The 27674-nt window shown below is 37.8% G+C and overlaps 1 long non-coding RNA gene across 11 annotated transcripts in view; it reads right to left on the reverse strand.

The window, feature by feature from the left end:
* Window positions 1-27674, reverse strand: part of LOC144308023 (uncharacterized) — a 405010-nt gene that overhangs the window by 156924 nt on the left and 220412 nt on the right. For 6 of the 11 annotated variants that reach the window (XR_013374673.1, XR_013374666.1, XR_013374665.1 and 3 more), the window contains 4 exons: window positions 27400-27570; window positions 23860-23994; window positions 22323-22525; window positions 18179-18547 (listed from right to left, as the gene is read on the reverse strand). This is a non-coding gene — a long non-coding RNA (uncharacterized LOC144308023). The remainder of the gene's footprint in view (window positions 1-18178; window positions 18548-22322; window positions 22526-23859; window positions 23995-27399; window positions 27571-27674) is intronic. The other 5 variants (XR_013374667.1, XR_013374672.1, XR_013374671.1 and 2 more) reach the window with 5 other exon arrangements.

Here is a 27674-nt window from a genome sequence, read left to right on the forward strand (position 1 = left end):
CTCTCATGAATAAATAAATAAAATCTTAAAAAAAAGAAAGAAAAAAAGAAATCTATTGCACATTATATGCTGTTCTAATTTACTAGGTAACTCAACATTTTTTTCCAAATTGCTCTTATTAATTTATTTCCCTCAACAATGGTGCCTCATCCTTCCTTCCATGTCCTCTCATACTTATCAGACGTTTAGATTTTAGCCAGTCAGTATCTCAGCATAGCTTTAATTTGCATTTCCCTCATTAATAACAAGAATGAACTTTTTTCTTATTTTTGTTGGCAATTTGTGTTTCTTCTGCTATGAAATACTTTCTCATGTATTTTCCTATTTTCCCCTTGGTTTGTTTGAATGTTTCTTATTGATGTGTAGACATTATTTATCCATTTTGAAGAAAGCTTCTTTTGTTGGCAATAGGTATAGCAAATATTTCTTCTCAGCTGTGGCGTGTTTTATTTTCGTGGTACCATTTTTTAAACTGAATCATGCATTATAAACAATAAAAGTCACTTATCTCAGGTGCAATGTTCAGAGAATTTTGACAAATACCTTCAATCCAGTAACCATTTATATTTAATGTGGTAACGGATATACTGAGACAAGTATTATCGTGCTATTTGCTGTCTATTTGCCTATTTTTCATGCCTTTTTCCTCATTAGCATCTTTATTTTGGCTTGTTTTTTTTTTTTTTGGCTTGTTTTTATGATTCTATTTTACCTCTTTTTTAGGGTATTAGCTATAGTTTTTTTTTTTATCTGAGTTGTTGCTGCAAGATTCATACATACTCTGCATTATTAACTTATTTTTTTGCATTATTAACTTATTATAGTCTATCTTCAACATTACTATGCCTCCTCACATTTAGTATAGAAACCTTAAAAAATTTACTACGACTTCCTGTTCTGGAATTCATGCTATTGTCATGTGTTTTACTTTTACAAGGGTTAAAACCTCTTAATATATTTTTATTAATTTGGGTAAAACAGTCAACTATATTATAAAGATACTTAAATAATAAAAATATCACACTTATACTTGCATAATTACCATTTCCAGTGCGTTTCATTCCTTTGTGTAGATACATGTACTGCTCTGATAACTGATCTAAAACATACTATCTTGGGCCTAAAACTATACTGTGACTTCTCTTTGTCTCCCCACTTCTGTTTTTCCTGTCTTCTGATATTTCCTTATATTTTATTCATATTCTTTTACTGGTTATTTTATGAGACTTACCTTGCAAGTTTACCTTTTAATAAAGCCTGGAGTAAAAGATTATCTTCACTTTTATTGTACGTGACCTGTTCTAAAATCATATGCTTAGCATCTTTCAAGTCACCTAAAATTTAATAAATGAAAGAGTAGAGTAGAAAGATGGACTGTGAAATCAGATAGTCCTGATTTTTTTTTAAGGGTTATTTATTTAATTGAGAGAGTGACAGAGAGCGGGAAAGAGAGAGTGTGCGTGCGCGCGAGAGAGAGCATGCACATGCAAGGCAAGGGGCAGAGGGAGAGGGACAAAGAGACCCAGGCAGACTTCACACTGAGGGCAGACCCCAATGTGGGTATTGATCTCGTAACCCTGACATCACAACCTGAGCTGAAATCAAGAGTCAGACACTCAGGATGCCTGGGTGGCTTGGCAGTTGAGTGTCTGCCTTTGATTCAGGGCATGATCCCATGGTCCTGGTATCGAGTCCCACATCGGGCTCCCTGCATGGAGCCTCCTTCTCCCTCTGCCTACAGTTTCTGCTTCTCTCTCCGTGTCTCTCATGAATATATAAATAAAGTCTTAAAAAAAAAAAGAGTCAGACACTCAAGCAACTGTACTACCCTGGACCACAGATAGGCCTGATTTTTAAGCTTAGATTCATCTTTTCTTGACTAGAAACTTGGGTAAATAACTTATCAAGACCTGGTCTTCTGCTATATAAAGGGACATAATATTTAATTGCATAATTTACAGGATAGGATTAAAAGGCACACAGTAGGTGCTCATAAAGATTAGTGACTGTTCCTTCCCTATATTTAATAAGGCATATTTTAGTATAGAGATTTTATCCATTTGATTTGAAATACTCAATATTCAAACACATTTCTACCAACCCAAGATATAATGTGAACAGAGAAGAAAATATAACAACAGTGTTTCAGTGAATTTAAGAATGAATGAATACACTGTGTTTTAAGCACCAATAACCTACTATACTTCAAAACTAGAGGCAGGATCATGGAAAGGAGTCTATTTTCATCTTGCTTGTTGGATTATCACATTAGTCCTTTATTTCAACTGATCTCAGCTTTTTAAACTATGAAATGCAAATACTGAATTATGATGCCTTTAATATAATGTGGATTTCTAAATTTTTGGGATTCTCTGATTTGATAATTTGGGAAAGTAAACTGTGCATCTCATTGTTCACGAGAGAAAGGATGAACACATCTAACATTTCAATCTATAATATAAACCCACAAATATAATTTTATAGATGCAGTAACTATAAAGGAATATTTTATATGAATACAATTACTCCATGTGTTTTAAACACTTTTTAAAGCAGAAATCAGTAGCTTCCTGCTTAGAATCAGTAAGTACCTTATTTACTGTCCTCTGATCTCTTACAAAAATATATTTCACTGATGCATGTTACAAGGCCATGAAGTTGCATTTTTCAAATGGCAAACTCCATACTTGGATGCATTTTTGTTTTTCCTCTTCAGAATGCGGGTGCAGTGAGTACTCTTCTATCTGACAGTGTGGGAGGCTCTGTTGTTATTAATTGCTTGTCCACATTGGATTTACATGCTGTCGGACATTATTGATTTCCTTCCTAATGAGAGGTTGAATCTCATTACTGTCCTAACTCATGATTATTCCTGCAGATTAGCAATAATGAATCAAAGTATGTTGTCACCAGTTGACTGAATGCCTAAGAATATGACACATTTTTAACTTCAAAGTAAAATCACTTTATCCAGTTCTGCTTTTTCCAAAAATGCAATACTATTTGAACAGCTTATTATAGAAATTGTGCCAATGCTCCTACCTTACCAAGTGGAATAAATTAATAACGTGCTTTAAGAAATCTTTTACCAAAAAAAAAAGAAAGAAAGAAAAAGAAATCTTTTACCAGCGTGTTTTTGTATTACCAAACTAAAGCTTCAGGTGAGTTGTTTTAGATTTGTTGTTTTAGATCTTATTTCATGGCATAATAATGAACAATTTTTATATCACTAAATAAGTGAATCAATATGCAGTGCTAATTCATTGGTGTTCAGGTTTCTGCACAAAATTAATTCTATTATGCCTGAGACCACTCTTTCTTGCACAGATCCCTCACTCTTAAGAGACGGATTTTTCGTACTTTGAATTTTGTGTGTTAATATCATGTTATGACATCACTCACTCTTACCCTCTGCACCTGCAAAGTTTCCTCTGTTGGTTCAGTGCTTCTTTCTACCTCAGCTAGATTCACAACCTTTCTGCGTATCAACACCAAATCTCCCTCCTTCCCTTAGCTCACGGCCCTTCCGTCTTCTTTGGACCTTTGCTCCTTTACTATCTAACTTGTCTCCTTCATCCTTGGTCTCCACTTCCCCCTTGTGAACATCTAAATCTGAAGATATGCTTAACTTTCCTGCCTTGAAAGAACTCCACTTCAATTCCTTTTCTTAAATTTTTGCACCTGTTCTTCTTCCCTTTCAGGAAAATAATAATATTCTGAAATAACATTCTAAGATCAATAATGCTTCCCCTTTACCCTTTCTAATACTTTTAGCTTTCTGCAAAACAGACTCCACCTCTACTATGAAGCTGAAACTGTTTTTGGAGTTTGCTTCACAAGACGATTTTTTTTAACCTAAAAATGGTCAATTTTGCAGCATTTGAAACCACAGAATATATTTCTACTTGATTTCTGTTTTTCTCCAATTTCCCTGCCTTCTGTCTTTCTCTTTGATTGCACTTCCTCTTCCATCCCCTTCTGCCCCTTAATGTTGATGTTGATTCAGGATTTATAATCGGTCATCATCTTTCTCTCTAAACTCTTGGCAGTATCACCCACCTCCAGGCTACAACTACATCTCCAGGGCAGGGACTTGCCCTCCTGTCTCAGTCTCAGACTTTTCTTCCAGACTGCCTCCTGGACATCCTCATGGGGCTGTGACTCAAATGACTACAATGCATTCTACTGAGGCAAGAATTCATATTCATCTGTTCAAACATAGTACTCTTCCTGGAGCATGTTTAGCACCACTAAACACCCTCTAGCCCCAAAGAGATGCAAGCTTCCAGTCTTGTGATGCTCTCTTTCAAGGTATGAGGAGCCAGCTGTGACTCTGCCTCAATGTTCCCATCTTGCTCCATATACTTTCTAACAGCACTTGTCTAGGATTTACTATTACTCTCTGGATTATTCCTTATTTCTGTGTTTATCCATCCATAACTATTAACTGAGAATCAAGAAGGTGCTCCATATTAGTGTACATTCTAGGTAGAGAAGAATTTCAGGGTGTAAGAGAAAAGAAGAGGTAAATGCAAATAAATACACAATGATAAACACCAGTGTAAATGCTTGAAAGAGACATGCGTATGGAACAGTAGTGTAAGAATAGATGTTTGTATACCTAAGAAAGCTATCCAGAGAAGTAAGATTTAAGAACAGATTTGAGAATTAGCATAGACAGGTAGAGAGGGAAACTGCAGGTCATTAAGAATGACCAGAGGTGCCCCTCGGTGGCATAGTCAGTTAGGTGCCTGACTCTTGGTTTTGGTTCAGATCATGATCTCAGGGTCATGAGACTGAGCCACACATTGGCTATGGGCTCAGCATGGAGTCTGCTAAGGTTTCTCTTTTGCTCTCCCTTGCCCCTCCCTGTGCATGCTTGCTCTCTCTTTCTCTTTCTTGCTTTAAAATGAATAGATAAATCTTAAAGAACAAACAAACAAACAAATAAACAAAAAGAATGACCAAAACACCAAAACATGGAGGGCACAGTAGGATAAGGTGGAAATTTACAGGTTACCAGGGGCAGGATTATAAAATTTCCCCTCCAATTATGCTAAAGAAGTAGGATATTATCTGAAAGTTAATAAGGGACCACTGAAAGAACTGAACAAAGGGATTTATGCAACAGATTTCTTTTTGCTTCTCACTCCAATAGTAGTCTGGAGTATGATTTGGTGTGGGAATAGTTTAAAGATATACCTGTGTCTTACCTTACACAGGTAAGACATACTTTGTAGTGTGTTATGATAATTAAAATTTTAAAACTGGCAGCTGGTGCAATGCAGAGATGGCTTGCAGAAATAATAAGCAGATTGAATCTTTAGGACTTAGAATGTGATTAAACATCAATTTATTAAACATAAGGGGGAAGACAGAAGCTATAGGCAAGCTTGGGACTTGATCCATTATGTAGATGGTGGTGCTTTTAATCCAGGAGAGGATGTGGAAGGTACAGATTTGAAGGAAACAATACACTGGTTTTTGAGAATCTTTATTTTAAGGGGCCCTTGGTAAAACCAGAGAAGTCTAACAGTTTCTAGGCTATAAGGATGAGTAAGTTGGAGGGTTTCATGACAGAGCTAGAACTTTGGGAGTTATCCAATCAGTGGTGTCTACATGGGAACTGTGGGGATTTGGGAGAAAGTTTCCATTACTAGGAAAATATGTAATATTTGTCAGCAAATGTAGCTGAGAACACTATTTTGGTGAAAACACTATTTATAGGAATTTGTAAGGAAGTACATCTTGAAAAGAAAATTGAGATGGAAGAGTCAAAGAAATAGGGGAAAAATCATCACAGAAAATGAGTAGGTCATTGGAAAGAAGTCAACAAAATGGAGCTTGGGCAGACTTCCCCTGTGGCTCTGAATTTCTGCCTCCATATCTCCATCAGAAACATCCCAATCATTCTCAGGCACAATTCAATCTAAATAATTCTGTTGAGACCCTCTTCCTAAAGCATAGGGCTCTACATTTTATCCCATCATGCTAACAACCATGATATGGTTTTTGTGAAGTCATGGGGATGGGCTGACAGTACAACTCTTAAGTCAGCCTTCAAGGCCTCTCAACACTTAGTCCCAAACAATCTGTACCTCTTCCAAAAAGGAATCCACCTTTCCCTCTCCTCTGCCTGTACATCACTGCCTGTGGGATACTCTGACAGAAATAAGTTTTATAATTCACTTTTCTCTGGATGCATTTGTTTGTGCTTCTCTCTGCCCCACTAGAATTCTGAAAGTTTTGAGTGTAGTATTTTGCACTTAATAAATGGAGAAATTACTGTCAATTTTGTTAAGTCCTAATGGCGATTATCTTAAGGGCTGAATTCTATCATTTAGAAATACAGAAATTTTAGGAGCCAAAGGACTTTAGAGATCCTTTAGGTCAAGCAGCTCATTTCCCAGACAAAACCAAGACCAAAAGTTATTTGCTCAAAGGCATGAAGCAATCAGTGCCAGAGCAGACATAAGCATCAGCTCTTGATATAGTACAAAATGAAATTGAAAATTATTTCACCTCATAAAATTAATGTAATTTTGGTGAAATCCATGCTGAAAGATCTCAGATAAAGTGTCATAAATTAAAATACGTATGAAATCCTTTTGACCAGAATTTACTGGCAGTTGTTTGCACTACAAAATAAAATGTATTATTTACATATATAAAATTTATTATGATTAGCTTGCAAACTATAGCTTACAAGTTAGAAAAATATGTTTCTATTTTAACTGTTTTCTAATTTTAGGGGTTTGTAATTGCATTTACAAAGTCCCTGGTTTCACCCAGCATCTTAAAAACATATTTAAATTATGACTTTAGGTTCTCAAATGAGTGACAAAGGTCAGTCATGTCTGCTCAACGCTAATAAATTAGTCCAAAACTGGACAATCTGACTTCAATAGAAACAGATACTTCTAACAAAGTGGGAGAAAGATAGTGCTGGTGGATTAAACCACAATTACATTTTTAAATATCACCGTTCCTCGGAAAACATCACTATGGCCGGAAAAATCATACTTACTTAAAACTCACTCTTGATCCCTGAAATGACATTCTGTAACTCCAACATATGGCGTACTTCTTTTCTGAGTCAGTCATTTTATCTTAGATGCCCTTTAAAGCAGCATTCCTGGATGTTAAAATGATGTAGGACTTTTTATTACATTTACCAGCCAATTTGCTGATATATATATCACATGCAGTGATCCCCTTTCCTAAGAAGAAATTCCTAGTTTTAATTTACATGTTTAGAAAGTTATATGCTTGAAGTTTTAAATCATGTGGTTTTATAACTTAAGCTAGCGAGTTACAAATAATCTTGTGAGGAAGAAAAAGTCGTATTTTAATGTAAATGTAACTTCTTGGGCCCCCCACTGTCACTTTAGATTTTGCAAAACAGCAAATGAGTTCCTGTTTTTAATTTACCTCCAGGCAGTCTTTGGCTTACTTGGAGGCTGATGATCTCTAGACTGAAAGGGGAGGCCTTCAAGTAGGTTGTCTGCAACCTATTAGTTCTAGAGTTGAGTGTCTACCCTTGGCTGCCTACTTATAACAGAGAGAAGGTAATTACCTAGTTAACGGGAAAAATAAAATTTGACCCAAATTATCCCAGCGATTGCTTTGTTTGAAAGAGGAGCCCAGACTGGTATGTAAATGACATTGAGAGATAAGGTATAGGAAGAGATCAAGTAACAGCATCCCTACATCTCCTGTGGGCTGCTGGCGACTAGGTCACTTGCAACACTGCGCTGACAAGGTCAAGGGTAGGCTAAATCCCCTAGTGGGTGGCTGTGCTCTGAGCCTTCGCCACAAGCTGCACTTTTAACTCCAGCTGTTTCAGAATACACTTATCTTAAATATAGGAAAACAGTTATAATTATCTATACACAGCTGGGCATATGCATATCACTGGGGAAAAGTAGAAGTGACTGTATGACATAAACGCAGGTAACTGGGAAATAAGTTATAAAGTTATTCCATTACAATGGACAGTTTCTTCCATACGAAGACTGTTTGAGGATGATTCTTCAGTTGGCGCTCTGACGGGCTGCCGATGGACGTCTATTTAAAATCGTGTTTCTGTAATCGGCCTCATTAGTTTTCTGAAGAATGTGCGCACTCGGCCCCGTGTGTCAGTCGGGAAGTCACGCGGCCTGGCCTTTCAGTATAAACCTGCAATGCTGCAAACCACTTTCTTAGCAGTAGCTGACATCATATTTGTGCAGTGATCATGAAAGGTAGGTGGGGGATTGTAATATCCGCGGAGAAGTGTTTTGAGGACATGCAAGCTGTGCTTCTTGGGTCACCCTTAGTTCCTGCTTCAAAACCAGCATTCAACAGGATGGCTTCTGCAAGCAAGCAGTTAGCTCATGCGTGCGTTTATTATCCTAACCTTACTTTCCTTTATTCTAATTACCTCTATTTTCCCTAGGCCATTGTAAATGTTTCTGTAAGTTACCACTAATTGTCTGAGGGTGAGGTAAGCCCAATAAACCTAATTGAATAAACGAGTTAAAACCAGTAAGAAAAGTGACCGCACATACACTGCCCTTTGGGAGCTAGTAAGATTTATTTATCCATCATTCCTCTCCTTCTGCTCAACCTCTGAAATCACAGGGAAACGTGAACATTGGTTATTTAAAACGCAGCACAATACATCTTGGCAAGAACCTTTCAGATGCATTGACATTGACAGCGGAAAACCCAGGCAGCAGGCAACGTTGACCTTCTCACTGTCAGCTGCCCTGTCTCCTAGAGGATCTCAACACCACTCTCGGTGCTGGGAAACACATCATTTACTCTGCTGGTATGCATACTCACTTGAGCTACAATACAATTTAGTCCAATTCACATTATTAAATCAAGGGAAAAAGCAAAGTGTCCTTAAAAGAACTCTTCAGTTGAGGAAGTTGACAGGAAGAAATCAATTGCTCCTTCTAATAATATTAGTTCCAAACATGCCGGCTATTGGAGTAGGACACTGCAGAACCCTTCCAGTGGCTTCCAACAGGAATTTCTACAGTGATGGAAATATTTTATAATTGCACTTTCTGAGATGGAAGCACATTTGAAAGGTGGCTAGTACAACCGAGGAACTGATTTTTAAATTTTATTTAATCTTGAATAATGCAAAACTGGATAGAAAAGGTGTAGACTTTGGACAAACGAACATTGATACTCCATTCTGACATCTCATTGTTTATGTTGTTTGCCTGTCCTTGCTATCTTTTCTAGTTATTTAGTAGTTAATTGAATAAAATCTCTACTTCTGTATTTTTTAAAAAAGATTTATACATTCATTTTTATAGAAAGAGAGGTGGAAGGAGCAGGGAGACTCTCAGGCTGACTCTCCACTGAGTGCGGAGCCTGACTGGAGGCTTGATTTCAGAACTCCAAGATCATGACCTGAGCCAAAACCAAGAGTCAGACACTCAACTGACTGAGCCACCCAGGTGTCTCATCCTGTTCTAGATTCTTAATGCCTAAAAGCATCACATCTGCAAAACCAAAATGGGTCAAGCTTACCTGGTATCCTAAAAAGAAAATGATGCATGGATACTGTAAAGTTCCTTTATAGTAACTGATATAATTTAAGTTCTAAGATCAACTCTACTACATTTATCTGGTTCATTCACAGAGAATTTGAAAGCAGAAAATATCTGAAGACATTGTAAGACTTAAGATTTTGCCTAAAGATTGTTACTATCATTTTACAAATATAAAAATGAACGTAAGGAAAAAATAACTCCAATATTACAAATCTCTATGTAGTCTGCTTTACATGAAACCACTCCCCTTACACTTGGACAATGTACTAATACGATTTGTTACCAGTTCATGACATACTGGTTTTGACCACTTTGGAGTATTTTTTAATTGAATGAGATGCAATTAATGGTGTTTATGAGGTATAGCAGGATCCATCTCTTTAGCTATGATTATGACAGAAAATTAGAATTACCAGTCTTGGGGTTACTTAAGACTTTCCTAATTTGAGTTATGGTGCCATCTGCTTTTCTATATATCCAGCTAGACTCTGAAAAGCCATTCTGACTCATATTTCACCTTTTTCCTCTCCCCATGAATCCACATATGCATCAAGTCCTAGAGATTGAACCTTACCACTTCACTGAAATCTGTGCCCCCTTGCCTCCCCTCAGCCCTTGCTGTGGTTCTATCTTACATTAGATTCTGTTTATACTTTCTTAACACCCACCAGCCTCTGCTCTAGGTCCTCCAAAGGTCTGTCACCAAAAGTTAATGTCTTCTCTGCCTAGAGTTAACTCCGTATCATGATCTACCTTGTTAAAAAATAAAACAAAACAAAATACACATATGCAAACTTCACTTCCAGAATAAAATAAAAACTCTCCTCTTTAGATTAATATTTAATATCCTCCAACATACTAATTTGCCTATTTATTAATGCCTTCATATAATATCTTTCCCTATAAATAATTCCTAGCACTATAGGTTAATAGTAATCAGGACCAATGCTAAGGAAAATAACAATAATATACAAAAAAAAAAAAGTTATGGACTGTGATAAGTAGCAAAAAAGGAAACTAAGCAGTGTTGACCTAAAGCATGTAGCCTCATGACTGAATCTACGAGTTCAGGAAGTACTTTATGGGAACGTGACCTTAGAATGAAGATCTCATGAGTACATAAACAACTAATCTTGGAGAAGGAGGAGGAGAGAAGGAAGAAGATTGCAGGGGAAGGAACAGTGTTTATGTACAAAGGGGTTTGGCCAGAGGAAGCAGCGTCTGCTCAAGAAACTGAAAAAACTCTGTGTTGTTGTTCAGGAAGAAAGACCAGAACACCAGTAACCAGTAAGCCTGGAGCAATAACTTGGAACCAGAACTGGTAGGAACAATGGTAAAGATTAAGGAATTCTCCAGGTGACAGGGGATCAAGGTGGGGCCTAATCACCTCTTTACAGATAACTGTTTCTGCTGTATTGAAAAAGGATTGAGGGCAGCCCAAGTGGTTCAGCGGTTTAGTGCCGCCTTCAGCCCGGGGTGTGATCCTGGAGACCCAGGATTGAGTCCCATGTCAGGCTCCCTGCATGGAGCCTGCTTCTCCCTCTGCCTGTGTCTCTGCCTCTCATGAATAAAGAAATAAAATCTTAAAAAAGAAAAAGAAAAGAAAAAGGATTGATCAGTGGTATCCTCAGTAAGTTACTCCCAGGAAAGACTTGACAGCAATTTGTGATACACTCATGGACATGGTATAGCATGGTGTGAGAGGTATTTAAAAGGAAACATTGGCAGATGGATGCAATGTGGACGGTAGGAAGGGCGACAGTCAGGGACTCCCTTGAGGTCAATACTGGTTCATTTAGTCATGTTCAAATTCCAGGTGCCACTGAGACACCCAAGTGCAGATGTGAGGGACACATAAGGAGATGTGAGGGACACAGAGAAAGTACATGGGGGACATCCACATTTAGGTAGCGCTTGAAGCCTGGGGCATGGTGGACACTGCCTGGGATGAGCTCTACTCCTGAGCTTGGCTTTCAGAAGGTGAAAGTGGCACTCGTGCTGCTGGTGGTAGAGTTACATCTGGCCCATAGGTCTACTTTCTTCAGCCATCAGGGCATTATAAAATGCAATTTAGCTTTTATGTGCACTTGCCATAATGAGCACCAGGTAATGTATGGAGGGGTTGAATCACACTATATTGCACACCTGAAACTAATACAACATTTTATGTTAACTGGAATTTAAATAAAAAATATAGATTGTTAGGCTCTAGTTCAGTCTCTCTAAATCACAATATCCAGGGTTATGCCCTGGAAATCTGCATTTCCAAAAAGCCTTCTATAGGATTTTAATGTGGGTGGCTGATGTTTCTGTTCTTGACTCTTTCATTTTCCTTATGCAATTTTAAAACTATCCTTCTATTCACACTCTATCCTCTTTATATTCTAATACATAATTTTTTTCAGGATTATGAAATTCAGGATAATTTTTCATTATCACAAGGATAATGTGAGACAAATAATCTTGACTATTTCTTTTTCATAAATAAAAGCTGTATATTCATCCCAGAATTTATGACCAAGAAAAGATTGTTAAGGATTCTAAATTTAAGGGTTTTTTTTTTTTCCTCTTCTCAACAGAATTAAAAAGATAGACCATCTCCTTTTAATTAGTAAAACAACATTTGCATGCATGGCCTTGAAGGAAAAAAATCTATTATAAAGATAGTAAGATAAATACTTAGACATGAATAATTCCAATTTCAAATACTATTTATCATATGGAAATCACAGACTAATTTAATAAAAAATACTGATATAAATTCTGTTTCTTCGATGTAAAAAGTATAAAAGTCCAAGTTTAATCTTATTCCTGGTCATTTCCTTGGCTATCCTGGATCAACCTGAGCAATCAGATTAGAATAAATTAACAAATATTCCTTTAGCTAAATATTAAAAGGTGCATACATATTTTTCCCAGGGTGTTTGTCAATGAAAAGTGTATCTGAGACTTCTCTAAAGTTCTGTACAATTTGGAGCAGGATCATTCTGGGCCACTCTTTGAGTCTTCCGTTGTGCTAAGATTTTGGTGTTCTTTCTCGGGTTTCCAAGGAGTCTCCAGTGAATTGGACTGAGTTTTATTTCTGTGTTCCCATGGTTGAAGCCTAATTTGATTGACAAGTGTTTGCAGAGAGGCTGCTGTGTGCCCAGGAATTTGGCATAAAGACCAAAAAATAACAGACAGCCTCTTTCCATGAGGACATTCCAGGATTCATGCAATAAATATGGTGCAAATACTTACAATGACCACTTATGAGAGGGTCAGGTAAGACTACGATGTTCTAACTGAATTACTTGGTCCAAGGTATATGGAAATGATGAGGATGCTGTGCAAAGAAACACCTCCCTATGGAAATGGTTGTCAGTGTTCTCCAGTCTCTATGTGAACACATGATGTCTGGATGACCCTTACCCTTGAGAAATGCTCCCTTTTGGATATCACCATTTGTTTTATTTTCAAAATTAAAAGAACATCTTAGGAGTGGAAAAATACAAAACAGAGGACACACTAACTTTAAAGTCACAGTAGTAAAAATCAGGCTGATATATTCATAAATATTATACTGTAAGCTGACATAAATCTATGAAAAAGAAAGAGTTCTCTCTCAAAATAAGAGATTTTGGTGGCTTCAAATTTCTCTTGGGATTTCATTAGATCTCACTTGCTTACTGATTACAGAAAAAAGGCAGTGAGTTCTTCTGGTGGCTTACTGCAGCCCAACTGCCCTTGGGGCACTTGATGACAACTCTGTCATTGTGTCCTTTTTTTTTTTTTTTTAATAATGGATATAGATTTCACAACATACAATGTTACATTAGTTTTAGGTGTACAACAGAGTGATCTGACAACTCTCTTTATTATGCTATGCTCACCACAAGCATAGCTATCATTTATCACCAAACCACACCATTACAGTACAATTGACTATATTCTCTATGATGTTCCTTGTAACCCCATGATTTATTTACAATCCTGAGACAAGACCTGAACTGTGATCAAGAGTCAGATGCTTGACCAACTGAGCCACTCAGGTACCCTCTCAGCTTCATTTTAAATCCATAAACAGTGATGCTATATAATCAACCTGTATACTACCAAACATTCAGGTTACAAAGTATCTTTCAAGGATTGTATTTTAAACACTTCTTATTTAAAAATACTGTTCTCTCTCTTACAATGCATGCTAGTAATTATAAGGACTTGAAGCATATTTTATGAGACATTCATCATACCCCATAGTTCACTCTTGAGTGGGATGCTTTGGAAATTTTAAGACCAAACTGAGAGACCAAAATGCAAACATGTCAGTCATCTACAATCACTGGAGTCAAACTGATGTTCAAATCACAAATGTGATGTCGTATTACTCATTATAATGACTTGTGTGTGAGGGTGATCATGCCCAGGAATTTCTAAGGTCCTGCTTTCCTATTTACACATAGTAGAGCTGTTTGGTTGCAAGTCTGTGAATATGCCTAAATCTCTCTGTTTATGTCTCAGCTGCTGTCATGTTTTCAGGATAGAAACAAATCCTGGGCTCTGTCCAGTCTCCTGTGGTGCTGATCATCACCAAGATGGCCAAGACTGCTCATATCTCTGGGGTCCAAATACTACTTGTCCTCTGTGCTCTGAGGTCACTATTTATGGGTCCCTCTCAGCCACAGTAAAAGCATAATTGAAGCCTCATCTCTACAAACACACATTTCATCTTCACTTTAAGAAAAAAGAAACTCTGGAATTGGGAAATGATGCATGGGACTTTGCTCTTCTAGGACATGTGGAGAAGGAAGAGATTTAATTTTTCTCTGGGGGTAAAATCCTTTCTGAAGCAGTATTTAACCGTTGACTTGTCATTTCATACTGGCTGTTACAGGGGCTAGAATTTCCCCTTTCCGTCTCACTTCTCTGTTCTTTCTACCAACCAAAGGCATCCAAGCATGGATTCCAGGGCATTCCAAAGCTCTGAGCCAGCTTCTCTTTGGGCATGAAGATAGACTTCTTGGGTTCACAATTCATCTGTGCTTTAGTTCTAGAAAACTAAGACGACCATTAGCTGGAGGCTACATTTAGGGTTTTAAAGTTTCCTTTGGGAAAATGTAGGCCAATAACCCTACACACATCTTTCCCATTCCCACAAGTAAAACTCCGACTGCATTCCAAAGTGATTTTCCCTTGGGCCAAGAACAAAATGTGAAACACAGAATGGGAAAGAGTTCAACTTTAACGTTGTGATCTTGTTCCAAATCCAAACTCACAACAACTAAGAAATGTTGTATAGTGCTATGTTTACAATATCTAACAAATGTCATTGGTATGCCATCATCTTTGAGTTACTTAGATATTATGATAAAATATCTATATTTAAATACTTTGTTTCTTCACTAACTCAATTAAATATTTAATACCTAAAATATTTGAGACCAGCAGATACAATGAATTTAAAATGTGATATATTTCTTTTAATTGTACCACATTCCCATATTAAAGAGAGTAGACCATGAAACTACATGTTATTTCACAAGAGAGTTAACTCCATTGTATATTATTTGTGAAATTTGTCTCCCATGTAAAAAAATTCATACTTCCCAAAAGTCTCTTTCAAGTTTACATGACGTTTCTAGTCTATCAGTCCTTATACATACTTAGTTTCCAGTAACTTAAGTTTAAAAATATAAGTTATAGTTCTGTAGTTACATACAGGTCTAGTGTTAATATCATAACTGGAATTTTTAACACCCTGCACTGATTTGAAGCATGCTGGTTGTATTAGAGGCGGTACGTCTGAAATTACGATAACCAGTTCTCATAAAAGCCATAGCCTGCCATGCAACACCTGAGCCTCAGAAGGAATATGTTGAAAATAAATATTATCGTGTTGATCAGAAGAAAAACTATAACATATTTCATTTAAATGTGGGACAAAGGTGTAAGATACTATGAGCATTTTTAAACACCTAGAAAACCTAAACAATTAAATGATAGTTATTAAAAAAGAGATAGCAAAATATGTGAAGAGAGAGAAAGGTGAGGGAGAGAATACAGATAAATTATAAACAAAGAATATGTACTTCCTAATTTGTCTTGATGTCACTGGGGAGTCCCATTGACTGTCCTGACAGACAACAGTCTTTACAGCATTGGCTCCAATATCATAAGTCATGACTGCAATGTGGTATTATAATATTTAAGTCAAAAAAAAATCTGAAAGAACAAGTCCCATTAGAAAATCTATTTCCATTCGCTGTCAATTCCATTTCTGACTCTACTCCTTTTACTCTGCTAAATATGGAGCCAAATTGATTCCCCATCATAGAATTCACTTCAGCAATTTCTCTTAATGTGAGCAGCAAGAGATTAAAAGGCAAAATGAAGATTCTGTGAAGTGCAGTGCTTCTGCCGCAGAGTCCGCACAGATACAGACAGATGGAGGTAAACAGTCTATGGGATTCCATCCATCTCTAGAAGACAGAAGGCTCTGTAATAGCCACATACACACAAAAAGTCAGAACTCTACACTTGCAACTGTTATAAATTTCAAATGACTGCCTTTTTTCATCCTGTGGCCATAAAATAAGCACTGTAATTCTCAGGTTGTAGATCTGGCCAGTTTTGAAATCATCTACATTTACAATTCTCTATTTTTATCACATTACTGCAACCCAATTCATATCCTCCTTGCTGATGTGGTCTGACGTTTTTGTTGGCATGAGCTGAGTGGTGACAGATTCCTTCATTTCTGAATATCTTCCCAGCTCCTGACAAGCTCGATTTTGCGCCAACTCACAGCATATGTGCTTACCCCACACTTTTCAAAGAAAGTACTATTTTAGGAGCACTTTTGCCTTATTGCAGCTCTTTATCTCCTCACCTGTGCATTTCCTTTGCCTTTATTTCTTGAATTAAAATGTAAAAGGCAACCAATTACACAGCTGGTGTGAAGGAGAAAAAGGCACAGATGTGCTGCTCCTGTGGCAGAGTCATTCCTTGAGAGATGCTGTAGTTGTACAATGGCCCGACGCAAGAGTCCCTGCTCGGATCCCCACACCTCAGATGTAAAAGTTCACATCCTGGGCAGGGCAAAAGGGTTTCTGAAAGATGTCAATAAAGTTACTGATCGTTTCATTTTGAGTTAAGGGAAAGGGAGGTTATCCTAGTGGGTCTGATCCTGTCACATGGAGTCCTTTATAAGCTGGCATTTTCTCTGGTTTGTCACCAGAAGGGGAAGTCACAGATATGCCAAGCATGAGAAGGTGTCAATGACTTCTGGGTGCCTTTGAAGGCAAGTGAGAGTGGTCCTTGCCAAATATCCAGCCACAAAGCAAGGACCTCTGTCCTACAAGAAGCTGGATTCTTCATGCATGTGCATGAGCCTGGAGACTGAGTCTCTTCCAGAGCCTAAAGATCAGAGCCTACCCTTTGACTTCAGCTTTCTAAGGCCTTCACCAGAGAATTCAGCAAGATGTTGCTAGATTTCTGACCTGGGGAATTGTGAGCTAATAACAGTTGTTTATTAGCTAATAATAGGTATTGTTTGAAGCCCCCCAGATTTGTGGTAATGTGTTACACCATGAGAGAAAACTATAGCAATGTCTTCTATCCAAACTAAGGATCCGCGATTTAGAAATCAAGTGTCCATGATTAATTCTCTAGCTTTTTGCTTAAAGTCATACTGCTTGCACTATCTACACTAGCTCTCAAACTCATCCCTTTCTGATTTTCAGCCTGGACTTTGGTGAAACTTCTGTGAGAACCTCCTCACTCCTCATATACAGTCTCTGCTCTGAGGTCCCTCTTATTCTCCACCACTAGACTCACCTTTCAGAAACACAGCTGTGACCATGCTATGTTGATAATTAAAAACTATTCATTAATCATTATTATATGCTTTATTAGTTGTAAAACTCTCCTGATGGGACTCATATTCTTTGAGACCTGTCTGCTGTCTACTTTTCTGGCATTATTTCCCTTCTCTTGACATCATGCACCTTTTGCTCCATTGAAATGGATGCATTTGCTCTTCTTCTAGCATGTTCTAAGTTCTGCCTTTGCACAAGTATGAAACACATGCCAAGCAAGACATTGCCTGTTCTTTACACTGACTTCAGATGTAACCTACTGCATGAAGACCTCCTGTGTAGTATGAATGTCTCTTCCACTTCTAGTTTCCTTGGCACAAGAATATGGCCCTGGGAAGTCTATGCCTCACCATCCAGCTTCTCTTGTAGCCTTCTGAGCTCATAAAATGCAAAATCTACATTGTATTTATCCTTCTATTCCTTCAAGCACTTGGTTCAATGCTTAAGGTTGTGCAGATTCCCCAAAACAATGAATCTGGGCACGTAGTAAAGAGTATCTAAGGATGTGCAGGTCTCCTTAAAATAAAAATACAATACACATCTAAGTTTTAAAAATGCCAGAGCCCAGGACATCATACACCAAATGATCTAACATTTTGTGGTCATGGTTGTTGTTTGTTCACTGACTTTTCAAAGAAGGGAACAAAGAAAAGAATACAGGAAGATTAGACTCAAGTGGCATAAAAATACCAAACGCTGAGTGGCTAATTCCTAGTAGTAGTGAGATGAAATGAAATATAAAACACCTTACTTTTACGTTGTACCTACCTCACAAATTAAGTCCTCACTGTTGTTGCACAGGTTAGGCCTATTTCTCTTAGTGACTCCCAGCCTGCTTTAATGAGTCCGAGCTCACGATGCCCAGCTGATGTTTCATCTGCTGTTTTGCTCAAACTTCCAAAAATGTGCAATTCCTTTGCTGCGGGCATCCTTTGCTCCTTAATTTTCAATCTAATTTAGGCAAACAGTTGGGGTCAGATGTAAAATAAATGTGATGAATGCAGGATGGATGCAAACTCCAAAATCTAGGAGTCCTTACTTGGAAGGTATTTTCTTTGCTCTTATTCAAAGAGAGAGAAGACATCATTCTGCAGCCTTAGTTCATTAGGCAGACTCTCAGCTTCCATGTCCATGATTCTAGAAAAAAAGTGAAAACAAAACAATTGAGATTTAAAATAAAACTGCTGAAGAAGTAGGTGTTTGAGATACACTTTCATACTTACAAAATCAAAATATTTTTGTTAAAATCTATACAAAAGGTATTTTTATATTCTGTGCTTTCAGAAGTTAGGCTAGATTTTTATTTATGAAACTTATTTCTAATAAAATCAGGTCAAGTTACAAGTGATTAGTGTAAATGTCACATAAAATGGAAACATTTCATAGGAAAAGAGTACCTTTAGTAACTGGAGGTTTTTGTTTGTGAACAAATTTCAAAAAGGGCATATTTCATTTAGTGTTTTAAATGTTTCTTTATACTATGTTACAGTAGCAGGATAAAGAACATTAGTACGGAAGGAATGTTATAGATGGCTTATCCAATCTCTTCACTTCATGGGAGAAGAAAAAAAAGTTAATGTAATGTGGGTTTATTGTGCAAATTGTGTTGTGTGTCTCAGATCTGAATCATCAAACTGTATTACATGTATGAAAATGTGGTCACGGAGTTATGTTTCTGTAAGTTTAGTTATGCACAAATAAACTCTTGGCATCTTCTGGTTCAACATTGTGGGTGGAGAACAATCAGAAGTCTTTCCTCCTTCCCAGACACCCATTTAAAAACAACAGCCTCCAAGAAGGAACACAGAATTGGTAAGAAAATTAGAAGAAGTTCATCTGTGAACAAGAAACCCCAACAAGACTCTTCATGTAAGAAACTGAGCAGTGCAACCCATCTTCCAGAACACGTGTTTGATTATGTAATGATAATCAGACTCAGAGGACAAGAAGTAGAGGCCAGAGAGTAGAAGGAGCTGGGTTATGAAGGCTGGCTAGCAGGGAGATTTCCTAGGCAGTTTGTCACGCTGCCTCCCTCATGCCTGCACAAAACAAGCACTAAAGGGCTCCCTAAGTTTCCAAGTTGAAAGAGTGCCAGGAGAAAATGAATAACCAGGCTGAGTTCTGGTATCCCAGGGTAAGGACTATCCTTATTTTATCATTCAGGAACTTTGTAATATGAAATCCAACCCTCAAAAGCTCAATCCAACAAAACCTTCTACGTCCACAAATTGCTCATCTGGACTGAATACCTGGATGGCTTTCATGTTCACTGGGGAAAGCAATGGCAAAATGGAACATCATAAAACCACAGGGGAAGAAAGTCTCACCAACCACTTTGTACAATCAACCTCATTGTCTGAAAACCCCAGGTCACTACTCAGGAAAAAGTTAGGCAGAAGGTAAGGTAAAAAACGAAACAAACGCTCTGTACATTAAAGATAAAGCTGATCTCAAAGGGAACAGATGATTTAGGAAAGATAATCTCACACACACACACACACACACACACACACACACACACACAGACCTAGCCCTCAACGGTATTCAGATCGTCTTGCATCTATTAACAAAAATTACATTTATGTGAAAAGGAAATCATGATAAACCCAGAAAGAGTACTTGCAAAATAAAAATATAAGGATGGAAATAATTCATTGGAAGAATGGAAGACTAAGTAAGGAAATTCCTAGAACATACAGCTACAAGATAAATAGATACAATTTGAGATATAAGTGATTTTGTTGCTCAATCAAAACCTTAGATCACACCAGTAAGGCTTATAAAGAAAGAAAACAAACAGGAATACATTATTTTTAAAACTATAAAGTCAGAAACACATGGTTTTAGGTCAAAAGTGCTATAAATGAATAACTCAAATCCTTGTGAAATTTCAAAATGCCAAGAATGAGATAAACTTCACAGACAGTAGAATATATAATCAGGGTAGATTATCTACAAGTGAATGAGATTAAGATTGGCCTTAGACATTTCACATATGAGTGTGGTTATATAAAATAAAGAGTATTATAAAGAACATATAAAATATCCCAGAGTTCTTAGGAAAAGTGATACAAACCCAGTCAAACTATTAATCAAGCCTGAAGGAGCAAAGCATAAACATATTCTGGCTTCATAAAATTTATGTCCTACACAGTCTCCTTGATGACATAACTTGAAGATATATTTCAGGAAAATATGAAAAAGAGAATGTCTGGGTTCCAAGAAGTGCTTGAAGTAACCCAGGAGGGAGGAATAAGTAGAAGGGAGGGAGGGAAAGAAGGAAGCAAGCAAACAACATCTGAGAAGCTATCCTGGAGGCAAAGAGTCCAAATTAGGAGTAAAAATTTATGCATCTTTAGGAAAACAACAACAATAGCAAAAAACTAAATGAGAAATGGAATGGATTCCATCAGAGTTGTAAGTAATATGACTAAAAACGAAATAAGTAATGAAGTATATGGTTTATAAGGCGTGTGCTTATTCTTACAAGACACGGCGTTGTAAGAGCCCTGGACATTCCAGAAGATGGCCCACTGCCAACAAGAAACGTACATCAGGATGACTGTAAGTTTCCATCTGAAGTGGACTACAGGGTCGGATGCGCTTGAGGAAGAGCAGAAAGGCATCCGTGCAGGATACGTGCTCCCACCCGCCGCTGTGAGTGATGCTGGGCACGCTCCCTGAGCCCCCGCAAGAAAGCACCCCATGTACTCTGAGGTGTAGGCAGTGTTCACGCGGCCACGGCAGTGGCAACAGCACAGCTAAGGGAGGGCACGCTGCCTGAGGTGCTCACACTACTTCCAGGAGCCCGTGAAAATGTGCTGATTTCCTTAGTATCAGAAGAAAAACAACAACAACACATATTTAGGGTCAAATGAAATGTTTTGCTTTTCCCTTCTCACATCTGCACATGAATGAATACATGGCCGAGTACATACCTTTATAGGGCTGACTGTATAGGGTGTCTCCCTAAATGAGGACAGGTACCACCCAGGTGCAGCTGTGGGTCTAGGTTTTATGGACCTGTCATCTGGGGGTACACTGTCAATGTCCGATTCACAGCTTCCTCCTGGTTCTGTTTCTGCATGTTAATTTACTTTCATCAGCACTGGGTACATTCATTAAAACTAGCTCAAGGCAAGAGACAGGATCCTCCTTTTACTATTTGATTTCAGACATATTATTAAACTGTTTTCGGCTTTTGAGTATTTATACATTCCTGGATTATTACAAAGCAGAAGGATGGTTTCCTAATGTTACCAAAATTTCCCATCATCACAGCTCCAAACCACATATTGGCCACTTCATAAGAAACAAAAATCAACCCGTTGACATTGTGAGTTCAAGCCAATGCTGGGCCTTCTGTGATTCCACAGCCATGTTTTATTAATTTAAAGTGGGGGTGCCTGAAACATTTTCTGCAGACTATAACGTGGGTCGCTCCTCAGGGAAAATGCTCATCTAGAATGCTCTAGGAGTGTTCTGACTCGACACTGCAATGGACAAAGATATTTCTAAAACATGATGAAAAGTAACTATTTCGACCAGATAGCTCAAACAGGTCTTGCTAATCGAAGAGAAATGAAAGAAGAACAGAAGGACGGAACCTCAGCCTACTTATGACTCAAGACAGTTGTTTTGGCTCCTGATGCACATTCAAATCAACTTTAAAAAATGAGCTCTGAAAAACAGAGGGGCATTTCTCATAAGCTTCCTACCCTGTCACCCTGAGTTAGAAGCCACACTAGCATTTTTACAAACAAGTCTCTTGTTGACCTTAATGGGCAACAGGACACAGAAAAAAATGACTTGAAGCCACAAAGCTAGTGACACTGTACACATGGGACATATTATCCAAAAAAATTAAAAATGTGCTGGCCACGACCACCATACCTAGAACACTAGTACTGACCTGTGCCTTCCTTATGCCTTTAGCAGAAGTCTGTCCCAAATGTTCAACGTCTTCCTTAACATGCCCCATGTTCCACAAATGTCACAGATATTACTAAATCCATCTCTAAAATCAATCCTTGAAATTGACTCGTAATCATATAATAGCCATGTCGGGCCTATTTACAAATTGTAAGGTTGGATCTCACCAAGGACATAGTAAAGCTGAAATGAGACACACAAATTAATGTTAAGACTGAATTGTATTATAGGGATTTAAAAATATCTCATTCGGTTAAAAACTCCTGAAAACTAATTCCCTTCTGAACTCGTTTTCCAAATCAACTGGCCATGCTCCTCAATCAATACAGTTAAACAAGCACCACAAATCAGTACAGTTGATTTCCAAATACATGGCCCTGTAAAAATATGGTTGAATCCAACTTTTTCCCAATTTTACTGTGTATCTCCTCCAAAGAGTTAATTATTTTCTGAATTTTAGAATACTGTTCTCCATGTAAAATCACCTTTATACTGCTGCATTTTATAGAAGTTCCAGTGTGTGTTGCTAATTTCATCGAGTGACTCCCTATCTCTTTCATCATTGGCATAGTTTCAGATTATCTGGATTTTCAAACATGTGATTAGCTCCTGACTCCAGTCTTCTACGTACAGTTTAGATACAATTACGGCAAGCATTCCATATTACTTGGAAAGATCAAGGGAGTCTTTCTTGCTTATGTTTCCATTTCCTCCTCCCTCCTTCACACTGGAATATACTGGTAAAAAATTTATTTTGTAGAATCTACTTAATTATCTTTAAGTTAGTGACAGATTTAATGGTAATGCATCCTGGTCATATCATCTTATCTGAGGATCTCCAGAGTTGATCCTTCTGAAATTTACCAGTCTTAATTCTATTAATCTTAAATGTCTGAAATACACTGTACAAAGAAAGACTGATGGATACAGAGATCATAAGGTTTGGTAACGTTGTTCATAATATCCAAGTTATAAATCTTCCTTTGAAATTTCTGTGGCATTTTATTTCTCTTCACTTAGTTTCCAATTTGTATTTAATTCTTTTAAAGGATGACAGTAATATGTATCCACCCAAAAGGCATTGCCAAAAAAGAAAAATGACTGTTTTCATGAGCATCTTGAGGCAGAATATTTTTTTCTTATTACAAGTTAACACCATAAAAATTTGGTGTTACTTGTACACATTTAAGTAGAGGGGAGAATATATAATTATTCATCTGATTACTGACTTGAGTTTTCTGCTTTATATTACTACAAAGTACTGAAGTCTGTATCTTTGCAAAACAAAATGACTCCGTGAAAAGGGCACATTGCATTAGATATATTAAAATACAAAATAGTCTCGGTGGACCATGAAAAGGATTACAAATTACACTTTTAAAAGGAAAATCAGTACCTATTTGTGTTACACTGCATTCTGTATGTATCTCTGAATATATAAACATATTTTTCCTTATATTCCCACGGGAAAATGAATCGAGTTTACAGCAACAAAGAAAACTAATTACAATGCTTACCATTATATTTCCTGCACATAAGACATTATTTGACTCACGAGTGGTTAACATGAAAGCCATTCTCATACTGTTCTAGAAGCACCATGGATGGCTGTGACCACACAGTATAAAACTATAAGCCCATGTGTTCAAAGCCTGTGCATATAGAAAAGATAGGAGAAAGTGTTAACAGATTCTAAAAATGTCAAGGTCATGGATGACTTCCTGAATCTGCTCTTTTTCTGTTTTTCATTATCATGTGTGACTTTTTTTTTTTTTTTAATGTTTTTTCAAAAGCATTAGGTTGAGGAGTGGAGGAGATGAAGAGGCAGGCCACAGGGGATTTCTAGGACAGTGAATCTATTTGTGTGACAATATGATAGTAGATACGTGTTATTACATGTTTGTCCAAACCCACTGCATGTACAACCCCAATCATGAACCTTATGGTACACTGGGGATGCTGGGTGATCATGATGGGCCAATGTTCATCTTTAGTAAAAAATGTACTATTCTGGAAAGTGATGCCGATAATGGGGAAGACTATGTGTGAGGGAGCAGGTGCTCTATGAGAAACCTCTGTACCTCCCTCCCAATTTTGTTATAAACCTAAAACTGCCCTAAAAATTTTTTTTGAAATCACCAGGAATGGTGGCTCTGAGTTCAAAGAGCATACAGTCCCATGTAGTACATCAGCATTATCTACTACTCTTCTAACTTCTGAGAGTGGTTCGCAAAACTGAGCTGTGGGACACCTGGGTGGCTCAGTGGTTGCGCATCTGCCTTCAGCTCAGGTCATGATCCTGGGGTCCTAGGATCAAGTCCCGCATCGGGCTCCCCACAGGGAGTCTGCTTCTCCCTCTGTCTGTGTCTCTGCCTCTCTGTGTCTCTCATGAATAAATAAATACAATCTTTAAAGAAAACAAAAAAAATGGGCAGCCTAGGTGGCTCAGGGGTTTATTGCCACCTTCGGCCCAGGGTGTGATCCTGGAGACCTGGGATCGAGTCCTACATCAGGCTCCCTGCATGGAACCTGCTTCTCCCTCTGCCTGTATCTCTACCTCTCTGTGTCTCTCATGAATAAATAAATAAAATCTTAAAAAAAAAAAAAAACCACAAAACTGAGGCACAGTTCTTAAAACAGCCATTATGCACGGCTGCTCTCAGTCTCTCAGAAAGGAGGGAGGACACTGCCCCCGCTACCAACATTACAGTATCTCCAGCTTCTGCAAATGCAAGGGGAGAATCTGCAAATATCTCTGCAGATGCTCTGGGCTTTCAAGGCTCCTTTTTTTCTGGGTTCTACATATCTGGGATCCACTATTGTATATTCACATGTTTAGAGAAATGTTATGTCAGCTGAGGATTCTCATGGGACATTTAAGTGCGATAAACATTCATTACAGTATTTTCTGGCATTTTAATCAATTAATGGGATGGATGATGTCTTTATCCATTATTTTTTTTTTTTAATTTATTTTTTTTTTATTGGTGTTCAATTTACTAACATACAGAATAACACCCAGTGCCCGTCACCCATTCACTCCCACCCCCCGCCCTCCTCCCCTTCTACCACCCCTAGTTCGTTTCCCAGAGTTAGCAGTCTTTATGTTCTGTCTCCCTTTCTGATATTTCCCACACATTTCTTCTCCCTTCCCTTATTTTCCCTTTCACTATTATTTATATTCCCCAAATGAATGAGAACATATAATGTTTGTCCTTCTCCGACTGACTTACTTCACTCAGCATAATACCCTCCAGTTCCATCCACAGATTGCTAGAACTCATACAGCAATTCGGTAGCGTGGCAGGATACAAAATCAATGCCCAGAAGTCAGTGGCATTTCTATACACTAACAATGAGACTGAAGAAAGAGAAATTAAGGAGTCAATCCCATTTACAATTGCATTATTTTTTATATAACATAATAACTGCTTTATTCATTTACAAAGGACAAAAACAGAAAATTAGAGAGAGATAAAAATCAGAGCAAATAAAGTTGTAAGTTTAGGCCCAATACATAAACCAAATGTGTTAAAAAGTGAAGTACCGCAGGCAGATGATAAGAAGGAAAATATCATAATTCTCTGGAAAAGGATATTCTAAGACCCATGAAGAAAACAGTAAATATCATTAATTGAGCCCATACCATATTTTAGTACTGGATGGAATATTTCATTTGTAAACCATCCCAATAACATTCCTGTTAGATACATGTGTCTATACTCATTTCCTCACAAGAAAACTCAAGTTCAAAAATCTCAGTACTTGCGAGGTCCCACGACTATACAGGGAGCAGATGGAACTCGCCCAAAAGCCTCCTTACCTATTGGCTCTTATGCCTTTATCACAATGTTCTTAATTGTTCTTGAAATATTAAGCCAAATAACCTCCTCCCAAACATTTACCAAAAGGGAACTGTCTTAACAAATCAAAAGTTATATCCCGGGAAATACACATAGCAGTAAAAATTGTGAAATGCCCACAGAAGAGATTAGCAGACAAGGTTTTGGTATTCTGATCAAAAGACCATCTTTAACTCACAATTTATAATTCTGAAGCACATTTGGTATTATGGAAAATGATGCTGATCAAGAAAGCAGACTGTAACATTTCATGAAGAATATAATTTCTAACACAGACAACCTAACTCCAGGGTGGCATTTTAAAATCATTTAATAATTGTTGTGGTTTTAAACAAATATTTTATTTATTTATTCATGAGAGACACATAGAGAGAGGCAAAGACACATGCAGAGGGAGAAGCAGGGTCCCTGCAGGGAACATGATGCAAGACTCCATTCCAGGACCCCAGGATCACGACCTGAGCCATGGGCAGATGCTCAACCACTGAGCCACCCAGGTGTCCTCAAAATTTTTGTGTTTTAAGCAGATTAGAATTCTGATGTTTTGGGATGCCTGGGTGGCTCAGCGGTTGAGCATCTGCCTTTGGCTCAGAGCATAATCCCAGAGTCCCGGGATTGAGTCTCGGGATCCAGTCCCACATCGGGCTCCCTGCAGGGAGCTTGCTTCTCCCTCTGCCTGTGACTCTGCCTGTGTGTGTGTGTGTGTGTATGTGTGTGTGTCTCACAAATAAATAAATAAAATCTAAAAAAAAAAAAAAAGAATTCTGATGTTTTAAAATTTAAATACCCTATAGCTTTTGAAAAATAGTAGCACTGAAAAATAGTAGTGCGAGTGGGTGTAGTTTGAACTTAATGAAAATCTTTAAGGAATCTAATTAAGATGTGATTAACAAAACAGATCCATTAAGCCTGCAGTTTTTTTTTTTTTTTATTTTGTTGTTGTTGTTGTTGTTGTTTTTAAACAGTGGGTTTATTTATTTTTTTAATTTATTTATGATAGAGAGAGAGAGAGAGGCAGAGACACAGGCAGAGGGAGAAGCAGGCTCCATGCACCGGGAGCCTGACGTGGGATTCGATCCCGGGTCTCCAGGATCGCGCCCTGGGCCAAAGGCAGGCGCCAAACCGCTGCGCCACCCAGGGATCCCAAGCCTGCAGTTTTATAACGGAAGAAAAAACATAAGGGCTTTAATATACCTTTGGTCATTTAACACCTGCAGGAAGCATGAACCACCTTCTGCCATAACCCTGTGTTTTGGGACTGTTGCTGCAACCTCTCTGTATGAGTTTCCTTATCTGAAAAAGGGTGGGATTGGAGATCATCTCTTCACTCGCCTTCAGTGGTCATATTCTACAAGTGTATAAATCCTAGGAAGAAAACATAAAACAAGAAGCACAGTCATTGGCATGGCACTACATAGTATTAAGAGAATAGCTTTGGAGTTGTTAGTTGAGACAATCCAAAATACTGA

Source organism: Canis aureus, chromosome X (genome assembly GCF_053574225.1).
Source record: "Canis aureus isolate CA01 chromosome X, VMU_Caureus_v.1.0, whole genome shotgun sequence".
Lineage (NCBI taxonomy): Eukaryota > Metazoa > Chordata > Mammalia > Carnivora > Canidae > Canis > Canis aureus.